This window comes from Coccinella septempunctata, chromosome 5, assembly GCF_907165205.1.
Source record: "Coccinella septempunctata chromosome 5, icCocSept1.1, whole genome shotgun sequence".
In the NCBI taxonomy this organism is placed as follows: Eukaryota; Metazoa; Arthropoda; class Insecta; order Coleoptera; family Coccinellidae; genus Coccinella; species Coccinella septempunctata.
Window position 1 is genome coordinate 23,424,352 of NC_058193.1, and position 14,361 is coordinate 23,438,712.

Here is a 14,361-nt window from a genome sequence, read left to right on the forward strand (position 1 = left end):
AAGATACAGGCTGTTGAGATTATTTAAATGTATATTTAACTATTCATCCAAATATTTCATGAGAAAAAAATATTAACTTTCCTCTGCCTTGTTACACTATTGAATAATAAGACAATAGGTCCTTTCGTTTGCATAAAAAGTGTAACACTTTTCTACACTCGATTTGATTTACACCAGTGTAGAGGAAGTGTAGTTTATCTACACATAGTCAAAAGTAGATGTAGATAAACTACACCTCCTCTACACTGGTGTAAATTCAATCAGCAAACGAATACTGAAATCGAGTGTAGAAAAGTGCTACACTTTTTATGCAAACGAAAGGACCTTATAAGTAGGTAGGCGTTACCATAGTGAGATAGTGACTGTTAAATATGCATTTATTTTCTGTGGACTCGATACTGTGTGATCGGAATTACCGATCGTTGAATCACTTTTTCTATGGATCTATTTCTACTTCGGCATTATTGAAGATGGGAAATATCTCAAATTTTGTTTATAACTCAAAATCTAGAAATGATTTCCGATTTGAATTACTCAGGAAAGAAAGAGGTTGAGAATAGGTCCTCCGTTTTCATCTAGCTACTTTAGTTCTCGAGATCCCCTCAGTAGGTAGACAAGGAATTTTGCCCACCTGGTACATGTGTAATTTTGATGGAATATTCCTTTCAAACAAAGAGATTTCAAGTAGATGACGATTCAACAAAGATTCCTCAGATTTTGGCCCCAATCAACTACTTTTTTAAGATGAAAAAGAATGAAACATGAAATGACTATAATGATGAATTTGTTCATTGATATAAGTAATAATACTTGATATAAAACTTATCACGACTTGAGATATGAGATAAACTCAACTAGTTGGTCTATAATGAAAATTAGAATTTTGTATCTCTATAGGTTAACTACTTTTTATTCGCTATAAAGATCCTAGCGCCCGTCATCAGACAACAGAAGAGAAGATGAACTTTCAACAGAAAACAGAATTTCAAGCTTCAAAAATTCAATGGTGCAACCTGGAAAAAGAATTCCGTTCTGATTTTGAAAATTTGTATATCTAATGCATCTAGAGTGACTTAAATTATGCTTCTTAGGGCCGTGTGCACCGACTAATTTAAGGCGAGATTAAAGTTAATACTCGATTATTTCTCTGATTTCTATAGCAGTTACCATAGCAATCACCGAATTAACGTTAATCCTGTCTTAAATAAGTCGGTGCATTCGGGTTTTATTGAAATTAAAATACAGGACTCATTCTTGTTTCATTTGTACCTAAGTAGTTCCTAATATTCTCTTATCGAACAAGCATTGCAATTTGTTATTATAAGTGCGATGATTGCAGCTAACTAATTTCTTCCATTTTCACATTGCATAAAAATGAATTGATGAATAAAACAACCTTCTGTCGTTAAGAACAAGTTTATAAGTGTACTTGTTATTATCGAAAAACTGGTGGGAATTAATTATCGGTCGTAATCGTTTCAATACTCTCGAGATAGAAATATAAATTATGAATTCAGAATCCATTTGAGGAATATTACATAAAATAAGTAATATGGATTTAGTAAATTTTCCATTTAGAGTCATAATCATAAATCATAAATATGTCTTGAAGATATCATTTGAAAAATTTTTGAAGGATCCAATAAATATTTTTGGAATTTATAATAATTAACTCTCTCTACAAAGACCAAAATTACAAACAACCGATGTTTCAATGGTCCTATAGTCATATATTCATTGAAATTGTACGTACAACGTACTACTACGTACAAAAATAAAACTAATACTTACAATTACAAAGTCTTCAATTGGGGGCCAAACTTCGATGTTTACAAAGAAGACGACTAAAGTAACTCAAAAATCGATAGATGGATTTAAATGATATTCATACAGCTTTCGAAAGCCCAAAAAACTAGTGCCTGATTGAATGTGTTTCTTCTCTTCATCAATCCATATTTTTCATAAACAGTTTACTGTTGTATTTTATGTAATTTGGTATTAGAAGCCGCCATTTTAATTAATTGAAAAAAAAGTGAGAAAAAAAAATAAGATTTCCCTAACCAATACCTACCTCAAAAAAATAACGGAAAAACAAAATATGGATGATGTTGCGGATAATGGAATTCTTAAACCACTTTTCTTCAAAAATTGTTTTAGTTTTCTGAAATAGTACGTGCACTCAATAATATATACGTAGGTACGTTGACTGCGCTGGTTTTTCCAAAAATTGAGTTCAGTGCATAACATCCCAGCATCATCAATCTTACTTGACCCTAAGCAATTTATGGCCGATCTGCCACCGACATAAATTGGAAGATAAATTATGCGATTTCCTCCAGTGAAACCTCGAAATTCGTTCTGATTAATTATTCCAGCCCATTCACCATGACCACAAATCAAGAATCGATTGGAAAATGGAGCATAATGAAGAGGGATTATGAGATTAGGAAACTGAAGGGAAGCAAAATCTCCCACTGAATTTTTTTGTTGAAATATCCTGAAGATAAGGGCTGTGTTTTTAGGAGGGCCAATTTTATTCGACGAATTGGATTCAATATCCCAGAGCATTTCACTTCTTCAGCAATGAGAAGACCGTTACATAGAGGGAGAGTTGGGAACGATGGATCAACGATAAAGTAGAGATATCTACTATTATGTTGAGAGGATAAATTGATATCTAGTTAGCCTAGACCAGTTCCATGCATAAAAAAATATTGCGTTACCATAACAACGAACAATAACTCATTAGAAGTGTCAGTGTAAAGTTTGAGGTCAAAAAAGTAAACCAGAGTTACGCAATAAATTATAAGAAAGAAGATGTCCACCGAAATTGTGAAAAATGGATCCCCAAATATTTGAAGGTTGACCAAAAGCGTGCAAGGGTAGAAGCATCGCGTTCGATCTGTGCTCGATTTGAAAACGATGTAGACTTCTTAAACCGAATTGTTACTATGGATGCGACTTGCGTACATTTCTACGATCCAGAAACAAAGCAACAATAGATGGAATGGCGACACTCTGGTTCTCCAAGACCTAGGAAGTTTCGTGTCTGCTGGAAAAGTTCTTGCTTCAGTTGTTTGGGATTGCCAAGATCCAAAATCAAAAAGGAGGACACTTTAGAAAAGGACCAACAAACGAACAGAAACCTTTATCTTTATATATTTGTATTCTGTTTCGAAAGAGCATTCTGAATATGCTGTTTCATACAGGACCCACTTGAAAGGGATGGTTTCATTTAAAATTAACCTGATCGTTTTTTTACTTGGAATAAGAATTAGTGATGACAAGTTAGGATGTCCATATTTTTCTAAATGGCTTGTAACTTGGGCGATTTTTCTTACAAATATAAATAATAGTGTAGAAAACTCACCAATAAAATTGCTTTGAATTATTTGCAAAAATTGTTCAAAATCGGGACTATTAGTTTGTTTGACGTCGGCACACTCTAATGTGTGTAATACTTATACTGATGTAAGTTTGAAAGTTCGTGTGTTTGTTTGTTTGTATACTTATCTTTCCATAACTTCGGAACCATGCATATGTACGATTTTTATGGCAATGCCACTATAGTGTGAAGAATTATGCAAGTTTTCTTGTAACATTTATTCCTATACAATGACGAAATATATATTTTTTTCTGAATTGTGCATAAAGCTGTTAATGTAAGAGGAAAATGATGAAATACCCACACATTTGTAGAGCCCAAAAAGCTCTATTGAAAAGTAACCAATAACCATTTGTAAATCACTACAAAATAATGTTCCATTTGAAGGGGGTTTTTGAATGGCTTGGAATTAATAATATGACTGTCATCTGCGGCATTTATTTTTGATGAAAAATGCGCCTTACAGCATAGTTTTCTAACGGATATTTCGAGAGATATGAAAGGTTATAAATACGAATTTAGGCAAGAAACTTGACGGCTATTCGAGTCGAGGTTATAGAAAGGGCAGGATCATTTCGATTTGAAATAGGATCGTAATAAGTGATAATGTCGCAGGTCATAGGGAATTGTAGTTTTGTTTTTCATGAAGATTGCGCGAATCTTTGGTTAATCGGAGTTTTTAGATTTTTTCATCGTGACGGTTTTCGTTACATGCTTAATAATTTTTTGATGTTAATTTTTAATTATAGTGAGGTTTGTTGATTTTCTGCAATTTTTTTTTTTAATTATTCTAATGATATCTAAACTATCGTTTTACTGTGAAATATTGCGAGACCAGAGCCGCGGCTATAAGCTAGTATCTTATACAGGAGATTTTTCGGGAAAAGATTTATCTACCTTCTGTCAAAAACAGGTTCGCTTTTGACAACTTGCATCACAAAGTATTATAGAAATCATGAATATATTATCAATTACAATAAGCCAAGACCTCATAATACTAGGTTAATTGAATATGATAAATATCTATCACCAAATGAAATGATATATCGCCCAGACTTAATGTAATTTTTCCTTGATTTTTTCATAACCTTAAAAAAAGGTGAATATTGAAGTTTGAACGTCCGAGATGGCGTGATTCTCGAAACGTACCTATATTTATTTTTTAATGCAGGCAACGTTTAAACAATTAGCTATTCGAAGCTACAAGTATAAATTTAATTAAATAGATGAAACGATGTCAATGTCGGAACTATCAGTGAAATCCTTATTAAGCATTGAATTATCATTAGATTATCCCACACTTCGTTTGTATCGAATAAAACTAGCTGAAAATATTTCCTCAACTGTCATTGTAATTATAAATACGATTATTTTCCGTATACAGGGTATTTAACGAGTAAACAGACAAACGAAAACCGTGAATAGAGGGCATTGGTCTTAATTTAAAAACACCTCTTATGTGTGTCTTTGGTACTCCGTTTCCGATATACAGGGGGTTTTCTCAAATTTCTCGAATTTTCGTTTCGCTGTACCTCCTGATCTCGCTCCTGATATTTTCGGTCGATTCTACTGAAAATTCATTATCAGGTTGTTAGTTTCGATGAAACAGAACATTTAAATTTGACAAAACTCAGGACCGGACTCATTGAGGCTATATTCAAATTCAAACTCATGAAAAACCGAGTGAAAAACACTTTGTATGTAGTTTTTGATCATAATTTTAATATTTTAGTTATCTGCATGTAAGATTGTCTTATAATTCAATGAATCGTTGGAATGCCCTATACGCGGATCATTTTTAATGAATAATTGTTTTGTGGTCAAACGTCTCTTGATGGAAACGCGGCTGCATAAAAATGAATTTGGGAATGTTTTACTTACTGGCTTGCATTTGTTTTTTATATTTATAGCATATCTGGTTATCCAGAATTGTCGTTTACAGTGATAATAATTATAATTATTGATAATGAACAAAGCTAGAAATAAAAAATTACTCTATAAGGAAAATAATAATTATAACTTGATATCTTCAGAATGAATCGCTTTCTATGGAAAAAGTTGACCTGAAGTAATTTTCCGGATTGATTTTCACCTCATTCGCCCTTTTAGTGAGGGTTATGATTCAAAATTCGAATATGATTGAATTGAATGCTCTTTCGAATTCTTCACTGATTCCCTTATAGCCATTATTGGATCTATGAAGACCTATGGTCTTAATTCTCATAATGATCATATTGGATTGGCTTCCTCGATCTCCTGATCTGACAGCCCTCGGTTTCTTTTTTTGATATTGACCAATTTCGATTTAAAAAAAAATATTAGTTCGACTAAATGCTGCATGCGATGAAATTCATAGAAATCCCCATGTAATAAAACCAGCAGTTATGAGCCTCATAAAGAGGACCAAAAGGTGTATCGAAAGTGGAGAAAATCATTTCAGATATCCAGTTATCCATAAAAAGACGATTATTATTTTCATTATTAGTTTCAAGATAGCGCAGTTTTTCCTTCCATATTGTGTACATTTTACCATTGTGAATGGCAATTTTCAATGACCAGATATGGTATAATTGTTTAATACAATCAACAGAATATTTGTTGAAGAAGAAATTGCAATTAATAATTTCAAAACCTATTTTCTCTATTCCTTAAAGATGTAAGACCACAAAACTATTATTTATAAAACATAATCCACAGGTGGGGCAACCCAATGATTCATTTATTTTGGGACAATAATACATGCAGATAACGAAAATGTTGAAATTATGGTTAAAAAACTACAAACAGGAAATTTTTCTATTTATTACGTAACACCTGATTCGTGATTTACATTTTGAATGAAATAGTTAAAATACTGCATTTTGTAATTCAATAATTCTAATAGAAGAAATATTTTGTATTTCGGATTTTGAATACATACATGCATGAATAATATTTTTTCGGACTTTTATTATATATCAATACATACTCTTTTCGGCAGGTTTTTTATTGAGATTGTAACATCTCAGTGGGCCTTGAAATATTCTGTACTGCTTTTTCCTACATCAGGTTTCGAACACAATATCATGGAATTTCAAATTTTACGCCATTATTTTTAAAGACTGAATTAGTCTGGTTGTTTTCACTTTGGTTGCACGTATTTCCTCCTCGAATAATCTACAAAAGAAACCACTCACTCATGAATGACATTACTGCGTATGAATAATGTCTCATAAGGAACTAACAGATAAATAGGAGTAATAATGAACTGATGCCATTAACAACCATTTGTGATATTATGCATACCTTCTGAGTTAACGACCTTGTGTGCAGTCCAACAAATTGTGAAGATATACCTAGTTGTCATGAACCGACCGAGCAGGCAGAAACTAAATAAGTCATCAAAACCAGAAGAATTATGCAATTGATGTAAGCAAAGCAGAGAGATAACAATGATTCTTCGGAAATGAATGTCAACCTTTGTTCGAGCAATATAATCATTTGGCGAATTCAGAGAGATTCGTTATTTATGGAAATTTTCTGCACATGATGAATAATGAGTTCATATATGAGTCACATGTTGGTGTGACTCAAAGGCGGAAATTCAAAAGGAGGGGAGAACTATTTGAAGGAGGACACCAGAAACAATGCATCAGAAGGACCATTTCTAATTGGAAACACATTTCCAGCATTTTCCGCATCGCCAGAAAGGCGAGCACCATTTCCTTTAAAATCACACGTTTTCCCTTTAAAAAAAAAACTGGATATAGGATGATTCACATAGAGAACAAAATATAATTTTGTGCTGAAATTTGCATTTTGCGATGTTTCAAACCTCCGCAACTTCCGATTCTACCGGACAACCTACTACATACTTTCTTATTCCAAGTGACCCATCTAATATATCTTCACATCGTTAGCGACCTGTTTCAAAGGCAATTTCGAAAATAGACACACCACTCAACGGATGATGAGTTATTGAAATTTTCATGAGAAAACTGAAAAAATAAAACTTTTTCAATATTTTTGCGGAGGAGGTTTTTTCTGAAAGAATGTTTACAATTTTCAATTTTCCAATTATGTTGTATTATAACACTGTTTGCTCTTTGGACCTTACATGTACATAGTGTTTATGGGAAGATCATCAAGTTGGTCAAATCGAATTCAATTCATGAAAATTTGAAAAAAGATTTTCAAATTGACCTATATTCTCTTATGTAGAGACGGAATGAACTCTTTAATTAAAATTGAAACTTTCAGAGTGATCTAACAAAACTTGAGATAAGGAAAAAGAGCCATTTCGTCCTATTTGATTATTCTGTGAGCACAGAAAAAAACTAAAATTCTATAATGAAGAAAAATCACGCCTAAACAAGTAGGCAATGAATACAATAATAAAAATCTATTCATACCATCCACTGATATGAATATCAACAAGTGTTACGATCTGAATTGAGCTAGCCAATTTGCCATCGTCAGGGCCACTAAATGGAGAACGTTCCACCAAAGGAAAGCAAATGCTGTTCATGGTTACGGTTTCTTTTGAACTCGTCAGAGCAACACAACTTCTTCTCCGATGGAGTAACGTTTGGATTTGATTGAAAACTGGCAGATGTTACTGAGTATTATCGAGTAGTTCCCGAGCTCTACCCAGTATGAAACGAAACTAAAATTCTATGTTCCGATATACGATTTTGACATTTCATGACCTGTATCTAATAAATTGTTTGTTGAGATTTTTGAAAATTGATCGACAATTCATCAAATGTCAAAATTATTTAACGGATCATCGAATTTTAGTTTTTTCTATGGTGTCCGGGAGTCACAGATTAATCAAGAAGTTCTAATGACTCCTTTTGCCTTATTTCCAGTTTTTCCTTGATTACTCTGAAATTTCCCATTTTCCGTAAAGGGTTTATTTATGTAACTCTCCTCTTTCTAGCTAGAAACAACTGAAATTATAAAAAATATAGGTTGTAATTTGAAAATCTGATTAATTCGATTCGTCAATTTGATGATTTTCTTATGAACACTTTGTACATTTTAGGTCCAAACAGTGTTACAATACCTACTACATAAAAAAAAGTTAAAATGTCCAAGATTTCTGGAAAAACCTCCTTCGCAGAAATATTCTAAAAAGTGTGATCTCTTATATCAAAATTATGACATTCTGTGGAGATTGCCATCAAATTAGTTATCTAAACTTGTAGAGGTCTGAAAATATTTTGGAGAGAAAGTTCATTTTCGAAAACTTCAATTTTTGAGAATTGAAATCCACAGAATTGTGGATAGTCTTTCATGAGCGTCTAATAGGCGATCGCGGGGATTACCCTGTATAAAAAAATATATATTGCACTAGGACCTTTTTTGAGATTTGGAGTGTTCTTTTCGTGAATAAAAAGTTCCACTGAATACACGATGATGAAATTATTCTTGTGTTAATGGGTATGATCATTGATCATCCTTTACGATCCACCGTGTACTTATCATCCGTCCTTTGTAGAAGCATTGCGTAGTAGAGATTCGAAAATATTGACAATCAACCAGAAATGCTCAATGCTACACATTCCCTTCAATATTAGTCGTCAACATAATATTTCCATTCGCCTTCAATTATTCGACCATTTCTTGAATATGACTCAATAACTCTCATTTTGTAACACATAATATCAACCTTCAAAAAAATTCCACGACGAATTTTGATGAACGCTCGTGATTGTATACGCTTATTATACATAAAAAGGTGATTTACTTTTTCGATCAAATGAGCAAACCTTAGAAATCAAATGCGTAATGCTCTCTTGATACAGGGTCATCTGATGTTCACGCATCAGTCATGTTAGGTGGTCACTCCACTGATTTCAAAAGGGGAAGTTATTCTCTGGGTCTCAATTTGCATCAGCTGTTTGAAATCATGACTTCCCGTCCAAAACAAAAACAAAGTTCGTAACAATGTGTCGCGTTCAGTGCCAGTGCCCTTTTTAATATTCATGGAAAGTTGGCATGAACTTTCCTGGCGCTTGTCAGTGTTTTTGAAGACTTCGTAGAAACTGACGTCGCATATTCGAATTAATTTCGAACAGAATTGAAATTAAAAAAAATGCCACACATTCTCCTGGGTGTCTTCTACGACATATAATCACTTATATTTTCAACAAAATTTTTTCTCTATATCTCCTGGCGGACCTATACCTGTTCCAAAGTATAAAACTATTATAAAGGATCGTATTCATTTACTATCGCAGCAAAAATCATCAAATTTGAATAAGAATAAGACTCTCGCTACTTAGGAGTTCAAACTACAACTGTGGACATACTATATGGAAATTTAAATCAAGTGCCTCAAACTGTTATTTCGCTAAAACTCAAATTCATTCAGTAATATCCTACAATTAATTTGGCCCGTAAACAACAATCAAGGATCTATACAGCCTACATCGATTTGAGTAAAGCCTTCGACTCGGTGAATCGGAGAGCGCTATGGAAAATCATGGGACGCCTTGGAGTACCCGAAAAATTGTTAGCAATGTGTAAAAGCCTTCATACCAACAACACCGCTAGAATACAGCATAATGGCTCTACAACCGACATTTCTTAACCAACTCTGGAATAAAACAAGGCTGCGTGTTAGCGCCTTTACTGTTCAATATTTTCGCCATAGCTGTCTCGATAATTGCTGATATGAGTATGCCTGCAAGGGGTGTTGGAATTAGATTCAGATTTGATGGAGGCCTATTTAACCTGAAGCGCCTCAGAGCAACAACCCGTTCAAAGTTTATCACGGAACTTCAATATGCAGACGACTGCGCACTTATCGCTAGCAGCCCAGAGATTCTACAGATAATGCTGGACATATATACGAAGCTTTAGGCCTTAGACTCAATAGTCTAAGACAAAAGTCCGCCAGAAAGCCTTCAAACACATATCAGCCTGGAGAATGAAACTCTAGAAGAGGTCGAGCAGTTCAAATACTTGGGAAGCTTCATAAATACTAGGGCTAACCTAGACACGGAAATACACAACCGTATCAATTCGGCATCACGGGCATTCTTGAAGCTAAAGGTCAGAGTGTTTCAAAATCACGACCTCAATCTGAAGACCAAGACAGCTGTTCACGAAGCAGTCGTCCTCCCAATGCTTCTTCACGGAAGCGAAAGCTGGACGCCCTACAGGCGACATATCAAACAGCTTGAACAAACGCAACAACGTCATCTAAGACAGATAATGCACATCAGATGGTTCCACAAGTTTTGAATGGAGAAGTTTTGCAACGCGCAAGTTGTACAACAATTGAGACTCAAGTAACGAGGGCCCGACTCAGATGGAGCGGCCACATTCTGAGGATGCAAGACACAAGACTCCCTAAAATAGCTCTGTATGGCGAATTGACAGAGGGAGCCCGGAAACTACGAGGTCAGTATAAGTGGTGTAAGGATACACTTCATCAATCCCTAAAATCAGTTAATGCCAATCATAACTGGGAACAACTAGCGTTAGACAGGTCACAGTGGAGTTCTATGGTGCACAGTCATAATGGAGACTCGAAAAGAATACAGCGGCGGCCAGATCTGGTTGGTGACTATCCATGCCCGGAGTGTGGCAGGATCTGTTGATCATGGTTGAGTCTCTTCAATCACAGGATAGGAGGGCACACAGTCGCAATTAGCCCTAAGAAATTATAAGTCTGTTCTTTTTTATGTCTTTTTGTAGAATTATTCCCGGTAACGGGATACAGCAATGAATGAATGACAATTAATTTCGATACTGGAGGGAAATTTTGAAATCCGTTCATCTCGAAAAAGTAGAGGAGTACGTTTCAAGTACAAAATATACAGGTCGAGTCTTTGACTCGTACAAATATATAAAAAGATATAGCCAAAATACACTTCACAATGCAGAGTCTATAATCTTCAACGTTATTTTTTCAGGCGACGTTTCAGCTCAATCAGTTTCAACAATGTTAAATATGCAGTATTTTTCCTTCAGAATCCTAGGAATTGCTTGCACATGAATCATCACTTATGATTGTTTCCATATTCTAAACAATTTTTCAAATCCATTTGATTGCATTTCAATTTTAAAATAAAGTTTTTTTTATGCAGCTAGTGTGTGGGGTGAATCTTAAAATCTTAATGGAATTTATGCCTATTTTTTATGCAGTAATTCCACAGGCAAAAAATACCTTACACGCATGTGCTACATACAAATTTCTGCTACATATGTGGAAGTTATGAGAAATTAATAATTCATTCGATCCACCACATGTGAATTCGAGACCCGTGGCTTACATCCTTCGCCTATCTGTTTCAAATAAAAAGTTTATTCATAGCATTGTTCTTTAAGTGAATTATTCCCAATGTTCATTTTGAGAATGAAATAACGGCAAATGAGATAGTGCGAAATTGAAACTAGCGAATACTAGAAACTAGTTCATTTGTTATTTATTTGAAAATTTTAAGATTAACGTTTCCATTGAAACAAACAGCGCATATTGATTGAGGAATATTATGGGAGATGCCGAGGGGTGAACCGGTCGTGAATTGTGGTGTACAAATTGCAGGAATTGTCATGAATTGAATTGAATTGCCAAGAATTGTTGAGAATTGTCATGAATTGCCAGGAATTGTGGTGAATTGTCAAGAATTGTTGTGAATTGCCAAGAATTGTGTGAATTGTCAGGAATTGTTGAGAATTCTCGTGAATTGTGGAGAATGGGCTATTTTTCTGAATTTCAAAATCTAAGAATTTTTATAACTCGAATACATATATGGAAATTTATTTTTTTAGAATTTTAACACATTGCATTCGGTCGGAAATTGTGATTTCAGAAGAGCTCTCTTATAGAACATGGATATGTTCTAAGGTATAGAATTCAGAAATTTTTTTTTGTAATATGTGGATATTTCGGTGGATATGGAATTCTATATTTTCTTGATCGGTTTCACTGGTGTCGAATTGACAAAAATTACTAGACTGTAGTAAGGGCATTCTACGTTACACGCTTTTACACAATCGAATGTTTATTAAGTTTCGAAGGGTGTATATCTGAATTTTGAAGCGAATCTCTTACGTGTTGGATAACTAATGGAAATGGGTTTCCATAAATAATTTGAATTCGATTTTGGAGTTTTAGGAAACTTGCCCATCGTCGTAAATTATAAAGAATTGTTCTGAACTATTAATTTCCGTGAATTGTTCGAAAATTCTCATGAATTGTCTGGAATTGTTATGAATTGCAATGCATTTTCTAATTGTTGGGCGATTCGCTGTCTTGCAATTCACAGGTGTCCAACCTGTCCAACTATTAGGACGCAGAAAGGGAGGTTTGCACATGTATATGGACATGTATATAGTCATATTCATGTAGACATGTATATAGTCGCATGCCGGCGCAATAGTGCAAACTCCGAGTTTAATTTCTGTATTCTGTGATTTGAATTAAAGTGATATAAGATTGAGCAGGTAAGAATTATACAACATCTAATTTTTTCATTATTTCTTATTGATACACAATAATTTCCTACGGGTGTGAAGCCAGGTTTCTTTCATCCACAGGTACAATCTGTCAACGCCGCGCTCTAAGGATAACTGTATTGTTCAGTATACAATTCTTACAGTTTTGAAAAAGATAAATGCTCGTTTTAGGATTTGAGTTTCTCTTGGAAAAAGAATGAGATATGGTGCAATCGGATATTATTCATACCTTGATTTATACCAATGAAAATCATCAAAGCTCATTGTCAGCCCGTACGGGGGGCCTGGAGGGATTCAAAGTTAAAAATTTCAAATTTTCTCGAGACATGTGCATTCTTGAGAAAAGAGTAAATTGGTTCGATATAACATTTTACATCATGAACAGTCATCAAAACACATTGTTAACCTGTACAGGGACTATTCACCAACAATATTGGTGAATATTGGTCCCGATCTCTTTGCGTTCAATAGCAGGTACCTGAAACGATTCCTTTGGTTGAAACCGTTTTATTACTCTGTTTGGAATAACCCATTAAAATCATTGTTAAGAACGGGCGTTCTTTCTTCAATGCATATCATATAATTTTGGTTATTTTAACCTCATTTTTAACACTTTTATAATTTCTGAGAAGATGTTAATTCGAAATGTCGGTTTATATCGGTATATCGATTGCAATAATGTCAATTATATATTCACAGCTTCTTCCCTCTCAACCTGACAAAGATCATTCGGAGGTTCATCTAAGACTTGGAGACTCGCTTGGAGATGTCTCTCCAAGTGAAATTATTTGAAACATTTGTCTAATGTTTCAAATAATATATAAATCATATATTTCGCTTATACCATTTGTAATCAATAGAGCTTTAGTTATGTAATAAATTAAGGTTCGCGTTGAATGAATTCCTAGATATGTAGGTACACACTAAGGATCACCGAATTGGGCAATTCGGAGAGGGATATATTTTTAGTTGATTAATCAGTGAAGATGAATTAATAATATTAATAATTGTTCTCAGCACTCAAAAAGTAGACATAGATATTTCAGCACGTGTGTCGAATCTCTTGATGGTTATTCTGTAAGCTCTTTGTTATTCCATATAAATTGAACGAACAACTTTCATGAGAACACAATCTTGATTTCAACGCACCATGTTTCTGAAACCTGGTAAGTTGTGTTATTATTTTGTAGTACTCCACATACTTTCATAAAATTCCATAACATAACTCGACATGTTGATGTATGATTAAAAATTAATAGCTTGCACAGTAACCATTTTTTTCAACTACTCGATCAATTTGCGTTTGATAGAAGGTACTGATTCAAAAGATTCCACCTAGAAGTATTTCTTCGCTTCATAAAATTTTATAACTCAATTTGGAAAAACCTACAAAAATTGTCGTTACGAACAGGTACGCTCTGTTGTATTCAATATTAGGGTTGCCCATTTTGACCAAAAAGATTTTATGCACAGAATAACTCTAGAGCCATTTGCTGAGGGAATTTAAAAAAATTTACCTGAAA

At 34.0% G+C, this 14,361-nt stretch overlaps 1 protein-coding gene across 2 annotated transcripts in view; it reads right to left on the reverse strand.

The window, feature by feature from the left end:
* LOC123313242 (protein croquemort-like) overlaps positions 1-14,361 on the reverse strand; it is a 30,797-nt gene that overhangs the window by 8,341 nt on the left and 8,095 nt on the right. The window lies entirely within an intron of this gene.